The sequence below is a fragment of the Pleurodeles waltl genome, chromosome 8 (genome assembly GCF_031143425.1).
Source record: "Pleurodeles waltl isolate 20211129_DDA chromosome 8, aPleWal1.hap1.20221129, whole genome shotgun sequence".
Lineage (NCBI taxonomy): Eukaryota > Metazoa > Chordata > Amphibia > Caudata > Salamandridae > Pleurodeles > Pleurodeles waltl.
The window spans coordinates 1,499,972,183-1,499,991,034 of NC_090447.1; the positions used below are offsets into that span (position 1 = coordinate 1,499,972,183).

Consider the following 18,852-nt stretch of genomic DNA (forward strand, 5'->3'; position numbering starts at 1 on the left):
GATTGAGGTTATTTGGATTAGAGTGAGGTGTAATGGATTAGGGTGAGGTGTATTGGAGTGAGGTAGATTCCTCATTCCTCCTCAATCCCTGGATTGTGGTGGATTGGATTGGATTGGGGTGGGGTGAACTGGATTGTAGTGTGGTGAATTTAGATGGAGTGGGGTGAGGTGGTTTGGACTGGACAGGTGGGGTGAGGTGGAATTGGAGTGGGACAGATTTTTTGGGATTAGAGAGGGGCAGATTTATTCGGACTGGAGTGGGGCAGATTGGAAGAGGGTGGATTGGAGTGGGAAAGATTGTTTTGGATTGGAGTGGGGCAGATTGCTTTGCAGTGGTGAAAAATTGTTTTGGATTGAAGGGGGGGGGGCAGATTAGATTTTGGGGGGTGGGAGTGGATTGGATTTGGGTGAGTGGTTTGGACTGGAGTGGGGTGCATTGGGGTAGATTGGAGTGGAGTGGGCTGGGATGTAATGCACCATTATGTGTTAAAGCATCAGTTCAGAAATTACACATAATAAAGAAACCATGTTGCTTTGCAAAATTTAGAACAAGATAATAGGGAATAGCCCCCAGTAGCAAAAACAAAAAAACATGAGCGCAAAGTGAGAAAAGATGACTTGGCAAAATCAAAAAGCTATAAAAAAAAAAAATAACACTTTGCCATTTAGTTTGCCCTACTGTGTACGTTTTTGCCAATCACAAGCCTTTTTTTCAGGGTACTAGATATTAGAAAGAACAAAATAATACCTCAATCATGTAGGGCGCAGCGGACGGGCATTGATAAAGTTGAATCAATCAGTGCTTGGTCCCTGCTCCACACAGAGGAATGGAAATGATGCCAGACCTACAGTGACATATTAGGAGGCTGTAAAGCTGAGTGCCATGCGAGCCCACAAATGGTGAGCGATCGGCGGGCTCCAGGCCCTTTTAATGAACACATCAGTCTTGCAAGCGAGACGCATGTGCTGGCGCATGCACTCACAGGCTCAAACGTAAAAATATCCACTTCCTTTAGGAGAACAGAACCAACAGGCCTGAGCGTAACGTATAACTTTGTCCTTTGCCCATCATCACCCACTTTCTGATTATTGGGTATTTCTGATAATTGCTTACAGCTCCCAGAACAATACCAGCTGATTATTGGGTCGCTAGTGGGCAGCGGGGTTTAAGTGATAGAAAAATCCTCAAAATCAGTTATTGCCTGTGCTGCTGTAGTGTTAGATTCCTAATATAATACTGAGAATGGTACTTTACATGTCTCTCTGCATTAACTCTCATTCCTCAGCTGTTCTTCGTCTGGATTAATTTCTGTTCTCTCTACATAGTTCTTAGTGTCAGAATCGGCTTGTCTGGTTATTTTCATGCTCATTTTTATGTATGCACAAAAATTCACCCACATTGCCTCTCAGCAAGGAAGTGTGTGTTTAAAACCCATAATTACAAAGAAGTGTGCGTCTGTTAATCCTAATGTGTTCACCCTGCAGTGTCTGACATTAACGATGTGCTGTTTGATCTTAGCCTTTTAAATTAGTGCATGCTCAATAAAACAAGCATTTGCAAAGCAATGGGTCTTGTGTTTGCTCGAGTTAGAGCTATTAGAGTTGTAAATTCCTAACTGGACTTTACTTGCCACATAAATTGAAAATTAAAATTAAAACAGTTGACAGAAGCAAGTCCATTCAAAGCGCCACAGCCCACATGAGCTTGAACGGATCACGGCTGGGATGAAAGGCAAACCAAAAACAGAGGAGGGGCTATCACATGGTGTAGCAGGAGGAAGCGTGTGGTGGCCAACAAAAATGTTCACTTAGTGAAATCTCCTGGGAGAGAACTCAGCACACAAAGGAGGGACACTTCACAAATGCACCAATAGAAATGAAGGATTTAAGACAAATACAACAAAGAATGAATAGCAAGAGTGGGCGTGGTTAAAAGCCCATAGAAAGATTACAACAGGCCATAGCGCTTGAGCGCTCGACCCTAAAAATGGAGACTAATTTTAAAGACTCCCAAACCATGTACCCACAGACAATTTTATAATTCGTTGGGAGAGAAGTCTACATATTCTCTTGCAAGTTGGAAATAAATACTATTTATTAGCTGGCAGTTTAATAAAAACTTTAAAAACAATAATAGGGTTCATTGTATCTGCAAATGTAAATTACTTGATTTCTATCGCCTTTACCAGTGTACATACTTCCGTTTAACAGAAATCATTTATATCTTGACAGGTGATGCTAGCACAAGAGGTTCAGTATGACCATTTTCAGTTTCAGTTTGACTGCTTGCACCTTTTCCCATACACCAGCCAGAAAAGCAAAGGCGGGTGAGATTCTTGATTCATTTGGTCCTGATGAAAGCCACAGATCCCATGGGGGAACTCTAGGAAGGTGGCTGAAACATGTTGACAACCAAATGAGAAGGATAATTACTTCCCTCTACATCACAATTTTTTTGTTTTAATGTTATCGTACAGAGCATTAATCATATAATTTTGTTCACCTACTAGTCATGTTAACTGCTTATCGATAGAAACCCACTTTACAACATTCATTTGAGCATTTACAAAAGACCTGTGCCAACCACGCCAATATTGGCACGCACCAAGACAGAAGCTACATACTTCAGCCAGTTGAGGTGCAGATCCGATGATGAAGCATGCCACCTCTGTGGGTGAGGGTCTCCCATTAAGCGATAATCAGCACAACTGGTCCCTTCAATTAAAAACGTCAGTAGAACACCAGTAAGGTTTCAAATGAATGCAAAGGCCATTCAAAAGAAATAAATGTACGTCCATCGCAAGAAACTTTTCAACCATGTACAGAAAGTCCATCGTAGTCTACAAAAAACATAAGCAAAAAAGCTTTTGGTTATTTGCACTCATCGGTTTGAGGAATATTTTGACAGTAGTTACTGTTGTCAAGGATAGGTGGGCCAGTTGCATTTTCATTTGCGTTACATGCATAAGGCAGGATATCTAGCATGCCTAGTGCATTTCCTGTCCCTCCATCTTGTATTGACTACGGGATCTCCTTACTTTCTAGCATTCCAGTAATTCGGTCCTACATGCCTGGTGTCAAGAACCGAAAGCTTTGCACCTACCAACCTGTTGTAACCACTCGTCCGTGGTTATCCACTGAAGCTTGGGACACTCTCAGACTAAGGGCCAGATGTAGCAAAGGGTTTTTCCCATTCTGTGTCAATGGGAAAATGTGTTCGTACATATGGCCCTCAGTGTTGAATACAACACTCTCCCCTCTAGGGCCTGCTACAAAAGATGGCAAAGTCAAGTCCTGACCGCCTCTTTCCTGAAGTACTTCGCTTCAGAACAATCACACTTTAAGAATCCTTTCACAGGGAGTGTCTCTAACATCTGACACTGTACTCCCCCCCCCCCCCCCCCCCTAGACACTGTTAAAAAAGGTCCCAAACACTTGCTATTCCAGCGACCCTTTCAGAAATTATGTATTCTACCTTTCTTATGGTCCCTGATTTGCTGACAAAGCTCTACCCCTGTGGGTTTGCATAATTAATGTGATTGTGGTCAATGCATAGGTTTATTTTTTAATTTTTTATTATTGATATATATATATATAGTAGGGTCTCTCACTTGTCATTTAAGTGTAAGTACTTAATTGCAATAACATACACTCTTAAGAGCGCTCTCATAACCCTGTTGACATTGTGTAAAACTGATGACAAACATAAAATTAAATTGATCCAATTGATTCATTTGTGCTATAATGTGATTGTGACAGATTAATGACCACGTTATAAATTAATGTGACAACACTAACGATGTTACCACATTTTTTAAAACCCACATGAAAAAAAAATGTTGCTTGGAACACCCCAAATAGCAGGACAAATATTTTCTCACAGTGAAAGGGGAATACAAATTATTCATGCAAACTAAAACGACTGAGATTTGGGATCCCCTCCAAGAAATTATTCCATAAAATATTTTCCAGAAGTGATTTTTCTTTCAACACACTGGGAAGGTTTGGGCGGGGGAAGTCTGAGGAAACTTGGCAAAAATCTGGTAAGGTGTAGTTACTTAATGGAAAACATTGCAGCCTATGGGGAGAATATTTCACTGGGACGCTGAGATAATATCCTGCAAGATTGCTTTTTGGCAGAAATGAGTTTGTGTTACCTTTCGCAACACAAAATAATATATTTAGTATAAAAACATTGTGTGCAAACTTCTAAAGTGAGTACCCTTGCCCTGAGCTGGTGCTGGTTTTGGAGATACTTGCCAAGAGACTGAGGCAGCCCCAGTCTTTGGTTTTGCCAGAGCCTGGCAGTCACTCAAAAATACTGAAAGGGTTGCCTAAAAACAAAGACCATGACCCGGATTATGGCCCGGTACCGGACTATTAGAAGGTACAAGTTATTTTCCTACGATAGACCTTGGCTCAACCAGCAGACCTCTTCAGATGCCACTGAGCGCTATCCCGGGAAAAACCTATCGACCGGACTTACCCCAGGTTGGCATGTTCCCTTTTAGGAATGACTTCCCAGCACAGTGCTTAGTTGCCCTTAGCTTCCAAGCGCTATAAAATAACTTGATTGACCTTTTGCTGCTGGTTGGCACTGCCTGCCTCTCACTTGTTGGTGTTGCCCAGATAGACCTATTGGGGCAGTATACCCATCAGTGGCCTTGTATCTGTGGCCTCCATCCAACTTATATTCTGTCCTGGCATACACCTTTAAACCCAGTAATCCAATTTCTCCTCTGGCTGCTTTTTCACACATGCATGTTCTGAAAAATCTTCAAATGTCTTCCCTGAACACAAGATGTTCCATCATTCACGCTCTAATCACCAGCCGTCTAGACTATGGCAATGCACTCTACACCAGGATCCCTAAACCCCTTCTGTAGAGACTCCAGACCATACAGAATTCCACTGCCAGACTCATCCTCTACCTCCCCAGATGGACCCACATCACCCCCCAACCTCAGAAAATGTAGCTGACTCCCTATGCAGAAAGATGTACCATTTAATCGCCTCAACTTCCAAATACCTACCAGACAACTACCCTCCACCTCCCTCTCACTCGCCCACACCCCCTCCGTTCACTGATGCAACAGCAGAGGGCGCTCCTTCTCCTACCTAAAGCCTGGAACGACCTCCCTCTGCAGCTACAGCCCTCCGCCTCACTACTGGCGTTCCGGAGAGCACTTAAGACCTGGCTGTTCAACCGAGTCATCTGAATCCTCCGGACCTGCAAGCACCTGGATCCCCTCTTGGGAGACTAGTAGCGCTATATAAATCCACTGATTGATCTCCTTGCATTTTCGCTGTTCGGTCCTTGCACGATCTTGACATCAGGTTGACTCCTGTCTGTACGGGTGCAGTGAGCACAACATAATGGACTGGAATGTGTCCGAGATTAATGAAAACATTCCACCCATCAATTGTTTTGTTTTATTCGGTGAGACACCCTAGAGGTGACTGGTGTGGCCTAACACTGGCCTGTGCTCACTTTGCCTCAGGACTGAAGCTGGACTTAATTGATAAGTCTCATTAAAGATGAAATTAGGCTAGAGTTGAATGTTTCTGGTTCCAAGAGGATAAAGCCTGGCAGTTCTCGCAGGACTGTTCCATTTAGAGCTGGACCACAGCTGACTTGCAGGAGTTTGGTCCGTGTCTGCAGCAACACAGAAAGCTACAATACCTGCTAGTGGTCCAGGTTAATGCTAAATTTCCTTTCATCACATGTATTGTTTGTTCCCGTTGGCCTACATATTAATTGCTTAATCTCTGGTTACATCCTGGTTTATGCATCAATCAATGACTCAATCAATCAGGATTTGTAAAGTGTGCTAATCACCTGACAGGGTATCCAGACGCTGAGACATAACACTTACAAGACTTTGAGTCTCAGGTTTTGTTTAGAAATGTATTTCTTTGCTGCCCTCCTTTTGCGCTTGTCGCCAAAGGGTGAGTCAGGAGTAGCATGTGGCAAGAAAGTGATCTTTCTTACCCTCTGCTACTCCCGGCTTACCCTTGGGTACCCCCTGGAAGTACTCTTGCTCAGTGCTTAATTTGTAAATAAAAACGTGCCGGTGCCCCAAGTCCTCTTCTTAAGCTGCTGCAATTAAATGTGCAAACACGGAATACTGAGGCAGCGTAATCCTGAAGCCATCTCGGGCCTCTTCAATCCATTTACAGCCACACCCTGCCCCTTCAGCTCACTGTTGCAGGTTTCGCTATCTCCCTTTGTGACGATTTTTCGTTTTCTCTTCTTCCGCCTTTCCCATTTGTGACTTATGTTCACAGTAAATGCTTGAGGCAGAAAATTAAGTGCCGCCCCTCAAAAATAAGTGCTGGTGCTCCGCATCGGAAAACAACAAGCACAAATTAAGCACTGCTCTTGCTACCCCTGGTATCTGGGTCTTGAAGGCTCGGCAAGGAACAAAAGGTAGGCAGGGCTGTAAAATCCCTATACCCGTACTATCGCTCCATACCCTTCACCTTACCTCTCTGCACCATTTTGGGGGTGTGGGTGTGGGGGGGTGGGGGGTGGATAAAGGTGTCACCAAGCTGACCAATAGGATGCATTACTGTCAGGGCCACTGGAATTGTGTGGCAGTTGAGGGCCAAATTGTGCATCAGGGTTTAGTATATTATGTGGCAAGAAAAGCCAAATTATGCAGCACATTTTGTGATTGTATTACCTGATTATTTTGCCATTTGGAAATTTACCACTGTCCGGGCATTAGTTTCACTTCGTTAATACCAGTTTAACACCTAAATTTAGCAATAAGCTACAGAATGCAGGCCAGTCAACCTTTGCCCAGGGCCTTCCACTGCGCAGAGGCACGTGCCGCTGCATTTTTAGTATCTTTTGAACCATCTGAGCTAGAAACAAAAATGTGTTTTTGTTAAAATCTGCAGATTATGCATCAGATGGTGGATTAGGTGGCAAATCTACAATTATGTGACAACGCCACTGCCGCACAATCGCATAATTCCAGTGGCCCTGACTACTGTCTCCCAGGTCATGCCCCCTGTGTAATCTATAGGTGCTGTCTTTCATGCTTATGCCAGGTGGGGATCGTTCTGAACTCCGAACCAGAAGCCAAGACTCACTCCTGCTTCCTGTAAGGCACGACCGATCAGTAACTGCAGCGCCTGGGGCTCCGGAGGACGAATGTGGACTAGCTGCCTCCTAATCCTTCCCGTGTCGGGTTAACAAATGTGCTTCTGGGCCGGGAACAAGTGACAGGTGTGAAGAGTGCACTGCCAACAACGAATGGCTGTCATGTGGGTGACCCTTCCAACAAGCAATGTCACACTCACCCTGGCAGTTCACGTGCATCCGCAGTGCCTGCTGGGAAATGTGGGTGACCCTTCCAACAAGCAATGTCGCACTCACCCTGGCGGTTGACTTGCACCTGCAGTGCCTGTTGCAACGTGTGGGTCACCCTTCCAAAAAGCAATGTCACACTCACCCTGGCAGTTGACTTGCACCTGCAGTGCCTGTTGCAACGTGTGGGTCACACGCCCAACAAGCAATGTCGCACTCACCCAGGCAGTTCACGTGCATCCGCAGTGCCTGCTGGGAAATGTGGGTGACCCTTCCAACAAGCAATGTCACACTCACCCAGGCAGTTCACGTGCAATCCGCAGTGCCTGTTGCAACGTGTGGGTCACACGTCCAAAAAGCAATGTCGCACTCACCCAGGCAGTTCACGTGCATCCGCAGTGCCTGCTGGGAAATGTGGGTGACCCTTCCAACAAGCAATGTCACACTCACCCTGGCAGTTGACTTGCACCTGCAGTGCCTGTTGCAACGTGTGGGTCACACGTCCAAAAAGCAATGTCGCACTCACCCAGGCAGTTCACGTGCATCCGCAGTGCCTGCTGGGAAATGTGGGTGACCCTTCCAACAAGCAATGTCGCACTCACCCAGGCAGTTCACGTGCATCCGCAGTGCCTGCTGGGAAATGTGGGTGACCCTTCCAACAAGCAATGTCACACTCACCCAGGCAGTTCACGTGCAATCCGCAGTGTCTGTTGCAACGTGTGGATCACACGTCGAAAAGGCAATGTCACACTCACCCAGGCAGTTCACTTGCATCCGCAGTGCCTGCTGGGAAATGTGGGTGACCCTTCCAAAAAGCAATGTCGCACTCACCCTGGCAGTTCACTTGCATCCGCAGTGCCTGCTGGGAAATGTGGGTGACCCTTCCAACAAGCAATGTCACACTCACCCAGGCAGTTCACGTGCAATCCGCAGTGCCTGTTGCAACGTGTGGATCACACGTCGAAAAGGCAATGTCACACTCACCCAGGCAGTTCACTTGCATCCGCAGTGCCTGCTGGGAAATGTAGGTGACCCTTCCAACAAGCAACGTCACACTCACCCTGGCAGCTCACGTACACCCGCAGTGCCTGTTGCAGCGTGCGGATGACCCTTCCACCATGCAATGTCACACTCACCCTGGCGGTTGACTTGCACCTGCAGTGCCTGTTGCAACGTGTGGGTCACACTTCCAAAAAGCAATGTCGCACTCACCCAGGCAGTTCACGTGCATCCGCAGTGCCTGCTGGGAAATGTGGGTGACCCTTCCACCAAGCAATGTCGCACTCACCCAGGCAGTTCACGTGCATCCGCAGTGCCTGCTGGGGAAATGTGGGTGACCCTTCCAACAAGCAATGTCACACTCACCCAGGCAGTTCACGTGCAATCCGCAGTGTCTGTTGCAGCGTGCGGATGACCCTTCCACCATGCAATGTCACACTCACCCTGGCGGTTGACTTGCACCTGCAGTGCCTGTTGCAACGTGTGGATCACACGCCCAACAAGCAATGTCACATTAATCTTAGCAGTTCACTTGTAATTACTGTGTCTGTTGCAACATGTGGACTACTCTTCCAGCAAGCAATGTCAGAAAAACCCCTGCAGCATTTGGTAGTAAGTAATGTTTAATATGCATAATTAATTAAAATCCGTGCATACAGTGCCATATCATAGTGCAAAACGTATAACATTATAAAAGAACACCGCATACAGTACTAAATCACCATCCTAAAAATATGAAAGACACCAGCATAAATTAAAAGAGACCTGAGTTTGAAAAACGTGTGGCAGCTGTTACTGGCAAGAGAGGCCTGTGGTCTGTCTGATGTGGACTCGAAGTATCACGGACTCCTCAGCTCTTGATCAGCCCTTAAATAAAATGTGGTAACTCAGCAGTTCGGGGTCGTGTAACCGACTAAGAATCATTCTCTGCATAAACGGACGCCCCATTGGTCGAAATGCACTCAAAGGGTCCCGGGAGTTCAGGGCAGATGCCGAGGGGGTGAAAAGGGCCTCTTTAGCAGTTCTGCATGAACCACAACAACACTGAGGGCAATTGACCCAAGGAAGAAATCTTAACTTTTTGCTTTAAAAACATCAAGGAGCCATCCTCGGGGTAATATTGTTGTTTGAGGGTTTCGCAGTTGTTTAATAGCTTCCAGCCCTGAGATCTGTCTGCCAAGCTCACGTGATCCTCGACCACAGACTATTTCCTCATTGTGCTGTTAATAACTTTTGAAGGCGCTGTAGGGCTTCGGTGGGTCCCAACGTGATCGCGTGCCAAAAGCCTGGATGGCAGAGTCCGGAGAAAGCCTTGCCGCAGGACTTTGGCTTTTCACTATTTCTGTCCTTAACATCATCCCATCATCTTTTAAATAAAGCTTTTTCAGTCTGTGGCAGCATTTAATATAAGACCAAATTGCAGACATATCTGCGCTGGGGATGCTTTTGCCGGGTGCTTGAAGGGATATCCTCATGGGGGTATTTTGTTTGTTTTCTTGTGGTTTGTGTGTGGTGTGGTTGTGTGTTTTTTTTTTTTTTTAGGTGATTGTATCAAGTAGGACCTCATCCCGGGCAGGGAGGTCTTGACTGCCAGGTGTCAGAGTTGGAAGTAATTTAACAGAAATAATGGGGGGGGGGGGGGGGGGGGGGGGTGTGTAACACCAGTACCATCTCTTGGTTATACTTGATTTTCTTGTTGAGCCCAATTTTTTTTTTTTTTTTTTTAAATAGTTCATTACCATACAATTCACTAGTGCTTTACGTTGAACTGTGTCTGAGTCGCCGGAGACCAGATTTGGTTTGACTGAAGTGGATATTGTCGTGAGCGTAGAGCAGGTTGGAGATATGCATTGTAATTTTGGGGATGTAAAGTTACAGCATCCAATGCTGGAGTCGTATCAGCCAGAAAAATATTGCATAAATACGGGAGCAGGATGCACCTTTGTTTCAAACCCTGCTGCGGAGAGGTTTTCCCGGGCAAACCGGTACCATCTCCTATTTGGTTGGTATCCGGTGTTAGAATATGGCAACTGTGTTGCTTTTAGGAGATGAGCCCCATTGTGCATGTTTGTCCCAGAGAACATTACGTTGGACGCAATGAAAAGGTGACTTAAAATCTACGAAACATAGATGCAGTGGTTTTTTCTCTATTAATATGTGGTCTGATAGAAAAGAGCGTGCCAGGAAAAGAGAGACAGGCACGCACATACGCGTCAATTCTGGCTGCCCAGTATGTAGGGCTGTTATTTTTAACTAAGTTCGAAAGTCGATATATATTTTTTCCATGAGTTCCGAGGTTGTACAGATATCCTCACTTACGATAATTTGAGGTTGCGCCGAAGGGCTTGGTTGAGTAATCTGCCCAGCTTGTTCTCATTTCAGAGATATTAGGGTTATTTATAGGAACGGGAGCTCTGTTTTTAAGGCATTCGTGAGCCTTCCAAAGTCCTTCAAATTTGATTGAGGTGTGTGTTTTTTTTTTTTTTTTTTTTTTTTTTTTTTTACCTTCTTTCTGTTTTTTTTTTTTTAATTAATAAATATGAGGCCAGCTGCATCGCTGTTCACTTCGCTCCAGAGCAGTTTCCTGTATATGTGGTTTTTTTTTTTTTTTTAATATATATTAATCCTTTGCAGCTGCACCGCATGTTGCAAAATGTGGATGGCAGTTCCAACAAGCTTAGTCACATTAAATCTAGCAGTTCCCCCTTTTTCTGGATGGACTCCCGGAGCTATCATTGCCCCTGCAGTTCACAGCACAGAATGTTCCTTCTGATGGGAGACCTTGGCTCTGGGTAGATAACTCCGATATTAAAAGTGCTTCAGCTTCCTTGGAAATATATTAGCGCCGGGGCTCAGTCAAACGACCAGTGGCCCACAGCATCACTGGCCTCACACTAGGTGCATGGAGTATCCGTGATAAGCAGGCTGGCGATTGGCTGAGCTCCCTCCCCTTCCCGTGGGCTCCGATTGTCTCAAAGGTCGCATCCTTTCTTGTTGTTTTCATCTTCTTCTATTTATTTCTCAAGACGAAACTCTTGTTATTGATTATGAAGCGCCGCGATACCCCTCGCGGTAGAGCAAAAGCACTGAAATCTACCAGTTATCCTTAGCTCTAGTAACTATGACTCATGCCCCAGCCATGCTCAGATTTCTTATCAATAATTTAATTGCAAATTTTGCAGCGATATTATGAATGATGTAATAAGAGATGTCCGGAATGATGTAATACGTTGGGTACCTAGTAGTGCATGGCATGGGTGCGCAAATTAGTTACCAGAGCTTAACCGTAACTGGTGAAATTCAGTGGTTTTGCACTTTTAAAACATAACACTGTCCCTGAAATTCTCACCTAACTATACCATTACTAGAACTTTTAGTTCAGTGAATTTCTATTTTTTTATTTTTTTTATTTTTTATGTTATTATTATTATTTTTTTATGTAAAGTAATATTTTGTTACCATACATCAAGCCAACACCCTCTGCACACGACCTTTAGCCTTGTGTGGTAAGGTATTGGCCAAGGGACCTCTGGCCCATACCCTGCAGGAAGGCAACCTCACTTAGTGCACTTCCTTTGGTCATGATTGACGTGCAGTTGGCCGCAGGTCCTGGCTTGCAGCCAGACCCTGCGTTGAAACCCCTGCACGCAGCCAAGTCCACGCTGTGGCCAGCTTTTGGCTGTGCACAGCAGGGGTTGGCTACAGTCAGCCAGAGAGGGTGCACGGGGGGGGGGGGGGGTTGGCGACAAAGCCCGCAGGTAGCTATCCTCACAATGTGCATGGCCTTCGGCAGCTTGCAGCCAGGCCTTGCGTCTAACATGTGGGAGTCCTGAGACACCATCAGGGAAGCGGGACACCGTGTGCACTGTGAAGGAGACCATATGCTCCGCGCAGCAATCTACTCATAAATCCAGACACCTACAGCTGAGCCACAACTACGTACGCCTAGAATCTGACGTTGGAAAGTTCAGCACAAACTCTTCAAAGGAATTGCTCAAGGATGGATATTTTTTTTTTTTTTTTTTTGTTCTTACCATTTGAGAAGCCCTGAAGAAGAGGATCACACCTCGAAACAAGTGTTGCCCATCTATGATTATTCAAATAAAGGTTGAGTTTTTTTTTTTTTTTTTTTTTTTTTTTACACACGAATCCAGTTTTGAATTTTACTGGATTTGATCACATTATGCAACAGCTCAAATCAGTTATTATGTGTGAAGAACATTAAGATAACTACTTACCTCCAAATAGGTGATATAATCTAATTAACCTCACACCATGAGGTTTGGTCTTGGAGGAAATGACGCCGGACCAAACATCCATTTCACCCTGAAGCGGTGTGTTTTTAAGTCCATATAGTATTTGTCATAAAGCCTTCGGACCGCACATATTTACATGCTGACCCAAGGGAAATGGAGGGGAATGTACTGGTTGATGACCATTCCCTGCCTAATAGGGACGGGTTAAAGTCCTACCTGAAGCAACACTGTTTACTTCATTGGATTGGTCATCGGCTTGTCATGAGTTCAAGCTAAGACCTGAAATCTGGTGGTATACTGCGGTCATACTCTCTGAAGGTTTCAGTATTGCTGATTTTTGCAGGCTTGGTTTGAACTCAACTTTGCACTTGTCTAACATTTCCTCTTTCCAATTAGGCAAAGACTGAAATTCTCTGAAGAAGGTGATCGTGTGTGGTAATTTATTTGGACTGGCACAACTGAAGATTCAGGCTTTCTAGACCTTTAAAGCTAGACCTCAGTCCCTGGACTCCCAGGAATCCAACAAATCCACCTGGTGTTTCAGCCACTTGAATCTTTATTGGATTCTCAGATGTCAAATGTGCATTTCTGGAGCTTAGGTGCAAAGAGAAGAGCTAGTTTTTGATGTTATGGTGTCTCTTTACCTTCGTAGCCTTTGGACTGGTGAGGAGAACCTTGCACTTGAGGTCGCAGCTACTGGACGTCACTGAGACATTTTAAGTCCAGCACATCCAGACCACTTGGTTCTGTAATCTTCCACCCTTGAATTAGTTTCTTAGGGGACCCAAAGAAGAGGCTGCGGTATTATAAGTGACTGACCACCAAAGATCCGGTCTACATTTTCCAGTGGCTGGTTTGAAAAAGTGGGAGTGCTGCAGGTTGTCTCGCTTGAGCCCTGCACTGACTTGGGAGATAGCAGAGCTAGAATTTGAATAGGACACCCAGATACCCAACTTAATATGAATTGGGTAGTGGCATAGCTAGGACTAGCTTTAAAGGTCTAGAGAGCCCGAATGATATGTGATGGGTAGCACAAAATAAAACTTCCATAGGAAAAGAACACAGATCATCATTCCAATATCGGAAATGCTAAATTGCTTGACATCATAAAACAAAAGGCAACCTTGACATTATTTTATTTTTTTAAACATTGAACCATATGTACCACTCGTTCACCAAAATCTTTGCAATACTTTAGATTCCTCACTTGCATTATGCATTTAATTGCATAAGCTTAATTTTTTTAAAAAAAATAGCTAACACAGATTGCACTATTGGGCTTTTCTTTCAAGATTCCGTCCCTGCTTGTGCTTTCACTTAAAATGCTTGCAGTGTGTTGCACGTTATATATATATTTATTGTGATTACCTAAGAAGCAATGGCAGTTTCTGTCTCTTTGGTGGCGGCAGTGCCCTAGAGCACTTTCACTATTTACTAATACGTATTAGCAAATTCTATGAATTGGACACCTAGAAACCTTTTCACTAAAACATTGGGCTGGTTGTAATGCAGTCACTTAATCACTTTAGGCGACTAACTTCAGTAGAGAGCCAGCCAGTGGGACCAGCATGGGCCTCAGAAACAGTTAACCCCACAGATGAATCAATCTTCAGGCAGTTGGAGGCACCTTATCCTCTTTGTAATGGATTCCTATGGAAGTGGTCCTGATGCAAGGGATGGAGAATGCTGAAGTTGTCAAGGATGCTGTGGATGCGATGCAGTTGACCAGAGAGGATGGTGGGGAGTGGTCTTCCTGCAGTTACTCGATGCACAAAGGGGGTGAGGCAGTCGTGGTCAGTTGACATCCTTCAAAGTCCTCTCAGTGCTGGTGTAAGTCCAGTCGCCACTGGGATACCAGATGTCTGGTATTGCGGTCACAGCCAAATCCTTCCCTGGGCAATAATTTGCCTTCTTGGTGACGTAGCTGCACTCCGACTCTCCCGAGCTCAGCAAACTTGGGTGCAACTTTGAGCGTCAAGTCCTGGTCTCCGGTGCTGCATGGGAGTGGTTGGTGGGGGCTTGAAGATTCTGGGCTACCAACTTGCCCCAGCAGGCTTCTCAGCTGTTGTGGCCCTATTATTGTGACTAGGAGGTCAGACAACTAACATTTGGAGTCTAGTCTTTGGCTGAGTTCTGGAGGCAAATTCTCCTCGAGTAGAACACAGCAAGCACAGTCCCTCTCTTATGCTAACCACTAGGATGAGCAGACGCAGTCCTCGTACATCATCTCTTTGCCGGTTCCACAGTGCAGCAGGTAAATCCTTCTTCCAGTCCATATGAGGTCTGGGTGCTTGGGGTGCCCTATTTAAGTTAAAGTGCCCTCAGGGTAGATTTAGTCAGTAGGTAATGGGCTAATAGGACTCCTCTCTTCTGATGGCCACTTCTGGGAAATGTGGCATCCTAGCTATCCCAAAGTACACCATTGTGCCCACTCCCAAAATGGCAGAACCCCTCTCTTGGCTTGCAGAGTTCCCTAGCCTAATCCAGATGTGTGGCTACCAAGGTTTACCCTCTTCTCAGGTGCCAGTAAGTCTGCCTAAACAATGGGACTGCCCCGATCCCAAGTGTTGCCTATTTGCCCTTCAAAGGTGGCTTTTCCTTTGATACTCGCCTTTTGGGCTAACACCCATGTGGCTTCCTGCAGGAGGGAGAGGACGCCTCTCACCAGTGCAGGCCCCTAATGTCTCCTTTCCTGGGTGGTGTTTGCACGTCTCTTTGGGAGTGCAGAAAACTGTCTTGGGTTCAGTCTCCTTGGGTAACCTTTAAGCGCACAGGAGATTGAAAGCAACAAAAGTGGCAACTTTGTAAAAGGTGCACACTGTAATTTGTTACATTAATTTTGACTTGAGGATCTAATCGGGCTTAGTGTAATCAGTTGTTTGATACCTTGGTGTATCAACTTTGGCTGCATAGTTCAGGAGTTACCACAACTGAGGGGGTCAGCGTGTGACACTGCACTTGACCATGTTGTTTTTTGTTTGTTTTTTATCTCTTTTGGTGGCCGCCTTCCTCAGATTCCCTCACTACCACCCGGCAAAAGTGCCCCTCATTTCTCCATAGTCCTTCTGTCACATACATTTCATTTGTTTTAAAGCTCTGGTAAAGGTTGGCTTTGCTAATCCACTCCGTTATCCACATAAAACGCAGATCTGTTCTTTGCAGCAGGCGTATTAACCCTTTGCGCTACTTTATGGTGAGTCAAAACTGCCACAGAACAAAATTCCAATTTCAACGCTCTACCAAGAAGTATCTTGACATTCTAATTGCTGCTTCAAGGCTTGTCGCTCAAGGAACATTTGAGTGGGTGCTTTTAAATCATAAGTTTCATAAGTTATTGCTAAATACAGTGGCCCCCTGAGGTCAGCGTCTCTTCCACCCCCACATCATTCAGATCAGCACCCGTTGCGGCCATACCGGTCGCACTGCCTTAAAGCCGGCCTTGCTTACACATGTTTCGTGGGGAGATTTGTCTTTGCCATTGCTTTATATGGCAAATTCAGGCTAGCAGTTGGGAACTGCTCTTCCAGTCTGCAATGGCGGACTGGGAGACTTGTTTTAGCTGTGTCACAGTGGGTGTGTTGGGAGGGGGAGCTCTAACTAACAGGTCTTGGGTACCATACACTAGGGTCTTACAGGTAAGTTGGCTTGAGCCAGTTGTGTACAGCCAATGTAATGTACACATTTTGGGGCCAGGGCACTGCCACTGAGGTCTGGTTAGTAGGCCTCAGTGTACCAGCAACATTAGTAAAAAAAAAAAACCTAGGGGTGACCATACAAAGAGGTATTTCCTTACACTTCTTTTAGCTTTCTAGCAATATTTTACAATTTTCATGTTAATTGTGAGATAATCTTTCATTTAGTAGCGCCCTGACCATATTATTTTACACAAGAGACTCTTGATGTGAAAGTTTGAAGAATGCTAATTCATCAGTAAATCCTGTTTCATTTCACATATTTGATTTACACAATAATAGTTTGGGGGCAAAGGGAGATTTAGGGCTTGATGTATAAAGCCATTTTGTGGTTGCAAACCCTGTGATTCACAAAATTGGATGGCTTTGACTGCAAAATGGCATTGTGCTAGCTCCTAAACCCATTTGCATGTTCAAGTATTTCTGACTTGTGAAATTGGTTTACCATCGCATACCAAGATGCTGTTAGGAAGGGGTGTGGAAAGGGTGTTCCCTCCTCACTGTGATTTGGTATGGTATGTATGCTTGAAACCGCAATTGCAGTCAGCTGCAAACCGTCCAACAGTTACCAACTCCTCAAAGGACGTGGTGAGTGATTTGCAAAAGGGAAGCTGTCCCCATTCGACATCTTCCTTGTTGGACAGCTTCCTCTTTGGGGAAGGGATTGGAGTTAAACAGATTTGTGTCAGCGGTATTAACCCCTTGTCCGCTGCCCCTCCCAGTGCTGAGCCCTTTTTTTGGCTACTTGGGGTGCTTGGGGTTCCATAATATTATTATTATTATTTTTTTTTTTTCCTACATAATTTATCCGTGACAATTTGCATCCACCTGTGTATTTTTGAAATGGCCACAAGATATGGAGTTTAGGAACAGTGGTAATTTGTACATCTCTAAATTTTTAGGTACCGGTACTAACATATGATTTACAGGGCATTTTTTTTAAAATGTCTTCTTTCACAAAGTAGCTTACATCAAAATACACAAATGTGGCAAAATACAATTGGTCATAAATGTTCTACTATTCTATGCTCCTACAAGTCTCCCGATAAAAAATGGTACCTCACTTATGTTGGTAGGTTTGGTGCCTGTGACTGGTAAAACACAACATGAATCCATCACATTTTTTCCATTCCAGCTGAATCTTATTTGCAAAGAGGATTGCTGTAGGTTTTAAACTTTAGCTCAGCCGGCGCCTAGGAAACCAGTCAACTTGTACAATTTTGAAAAACAGACACCTAGGGGTATCCAGGGTGGGCTGACTTACCTGGCTTTCACCAGGTTATCTGATCCAGAATCCCTTGCAAATTGTGACAAAAAAAAACTAATTTTCCTCACATTTCAGGGATGGAAAGTTCAGGAATCTGCAGGGAGTCCCAAACTTTCACCCAGCGAGCATTCCCCCAAGACACTTGATAAGAATGGTACAGCACTCTAGAACCTGCGACAGCAAACGGTCCAAAATGCAACATGGACGCATTACATTTTTCCACTTAAAATGGACCCATTTTTCCCAATGTGAGTAGCTGTAGATTCTGGACACTAGCTCTGCTGCCAGCTAGGGAAATGTTGGAAATGGCCCTTTTTGCAGGGTCACGCCCAGTCTTTTTGCCTTCTTCCTCCTATTTTTCTGACCTGTTTCTGTTAGTTTTAGGACTCTGGGCACTTTACCACTGATAATCAGTGCTAAAGTGCATATGCTCTCTGTGTAAAGTGTACTGTTGATTGGTTTATCCATGATTGGCATATTTGAATTACTGGTAAGTCCCTAGTAAAGTGCACTAGAGGTGCCCAGGGCCTATAAATCAAAGGCTGCTAGTGGGCCTGCAGCACTGGTTGTGCCACCCACATTAGTAGCCCTGTAAACATGGCTCAGACCTGCCACTGCAGTGTCTGTGTGTGCAGTTTTAAACTGCCAATTCGACTTGGCAATTGTACCCACTTGCCAGGCCTAAACCTTCCCTTTTACTACATGTAAGGCACCCCCAAGGTAAGCCCCAGGTAGCCCCATGGGCTGGGTGCATTGTATGTTTAAGTTAGGACATATACTAGTATGTTTTATATGTCCGAACAGTGAACTACTGCCAAATTCGTTTTTCACTGTGTAAGACCTATTCCTCTCATAGGTTAACATGGGGGCTGCCTTTAAATATCATTAAAGCACAGATTCCCTTTGAGAGCAGATAAAAATGTGGAGTTTAGGATCTGTGAACTCACAATTTAAAAATAACTCTTTTAGTGAAGTTGGTTTTTAAATTGTCTGTTTGGAAATGCCACTTTTAGAAAGTAGGCATTTCCTTGCGTATACCATTCTGTGACTCTGCCTGTTTGTGGATTTCCAGTCTAGGTCAGTTTGACAGTTGGCCTGATCACACCTCTCCTCTAGACAGTGACACAAAGGGGGCTGGGGTGTAGCCTGCATATCTTGATTAGCCATCTGTGCTGGAGGGGAGGGGAGGAGAGGGAAGGAGTGGTCACTCACACCTGAAAGGACTGTACCTGCCCTCACACAATGCTTTCTCCAACCCCCTGGTGAGTGTCTGGGGCCTGGCCTGGACAACGAAGGATCCTGCAAACACTTGAGACTTTG

At 44.9% G+C, this 18,852-nt stretch overlaps 1 protein-coding gene across 3 annotated transcripts in view; it reads left to right on the forward strand.

Annotated features, from left to right (window-relative positions):
- The window catches only part of LOC138248817 (prolactin receptor-like), a 265,186-nt gene that overhangs the window by 27,432 nt on the left and 218,902 nt on the right, over nucleotides 1–18,852 (forward strand). The window contains exon 2 of one of the 3 annotated variants that reach the window (XM_069202744.1): nucleotides 12,970–12,995. The exons of the other annotated variants lie outside the window; for them this stretch is intronic. The gene's annotated coding sequence lies outside the window, so the exon portion shown is untranslated. The remainder of the gene's footprint in view (nucleotides 1–12,969; nucleotides 12,996–18,852) is intronic. 3 annotated transcript variants of the gene reach the window in all.